Below are 1,242 nucleotides of genomic sequence, written 5' to 3'. Positions count from 1 at the left end.
ATAATCTTTCATCCCCAATCATATTCTCCTTTCCAAAGGTAGCTAGCTCAACATTTTAGTGGTTTTCTTCCTCTAAAAAGTTATATGCATTTTTGAACAAAGACTCATGATGTAACTTATGAAAAATTCTTTTCAGAGGTCAGCCATTATATTTTCATGCCTTAGCATAATTTTCAGTTGCTCAAAAGCTTAAAAACTTGATGTTATTTGCTTTTATTTATGTCTCATTTACTTTTCTGTAAGTAGATATGACTTTTCAACAATGTAGTCAATTCCCCAGCTTTTATGTTGTTTCTTCAAAAACATCAGCCTTCTCAAGACATTGACTGTTATATATTGAACCAAATAAACTTTTCATTTCAGCATCTGGAACGTAAAATGGTGGGCTGTCTACGATAACTTGAGTTAACAGCAACTAATGCTCCTGTATCCCAAATCCTGTCAAATTTTCCAATATTTGCTCTGAAAATATCAAAAAGGTTGCAACTGTGCAAAGAACTGTTCCCTGAAGAACTCTTGAATACTTTAGCTCCAAGAATTTCTATGATTGGTTCTTCTGGGTAAGAAAGATTCTACTCTGTAAAAAATTCCCATATCTCAAGCTCACTGATTTCCACACCAGCTACACTGTGTCCTTGGTCTACAAACCATTTCACCTCAACTGCTTTCCCATAAAAAGACTAAAAATACCCTCAACACTCTCGCCTTTAAGGAAAATATTCAAATGCTTCTTTAATAGCTGATGTCCTTGCTCTTGATGAAATGCCGTTCTTCCAGAGTTAGTACTTGGTTTTTCTGTACCTCAGTATTGGGGTACTCTTTAATATCAAGTAAAGTTCTTGTATCATCCACAGTTTCATGGATACCTTTGTCTTGCAAGCAGATGTCTCTAATGCCTCGCTCACCTCCCACTGCCTACCACTGGCTCAGTATAGGACCGAGCGCCCCCATGTCCTCCCTGCACCGCGCCTCGGTCCCCACCTGATGACCTTTTCTAACAGATGCCACATAAAGAACCCTGAGTCCAGCCTAGCTAAGCTCTGAACTTCACCAAAGCCTTGGCTAGCAGGACCCAGCTCATAGGAAGCCCTCATTTCCAGAGAGAAGATAACCAGAAGTTGTTTCCCATGTAACAACTAATCATGAAAAATAACTTTTTCATGATTAAGAAAAAAACTAATCATGCAAAATAACTTTTATTTAAATAATAAATAATTTGTTATAATATTATAATTTACTTAA

General features: G+C 36.8%; 1 pseudogene; it reads right to left on the bottom strand.

Annotated features, from left to right (window-relative positions):
- Window positions 1–228: 228 nt before the first annotated feature.
- Window positions 229–866, bottom strand: LOC111735298 (annotated as a pseudogene).
- Between the last annotated feature and the right edge of the window lie 376 nt (window positions 867–1,242).

The sequence above is a fragment of the Pteropus vampyrus genome, unplaced genomic scaffold (assembly GCF_000151845.1).
Source record: "Pteropus vampyrus isolate Shadow unplaced genomic scaffold, Pvam_2.0 Scaffold22392, whole genome shotgun sequence".
Taxonomy (NCBI): Eukaryota; Metazoa; Chordata; class Mammalia; order Chiroptera; family Pteropodidae; genus Pteropus; species Pteropus vampyrus.
Note: the sequence above shows the minus strand (reverse complement) of the source record. Positions and strands in the feature narration are given on the sequence as shown.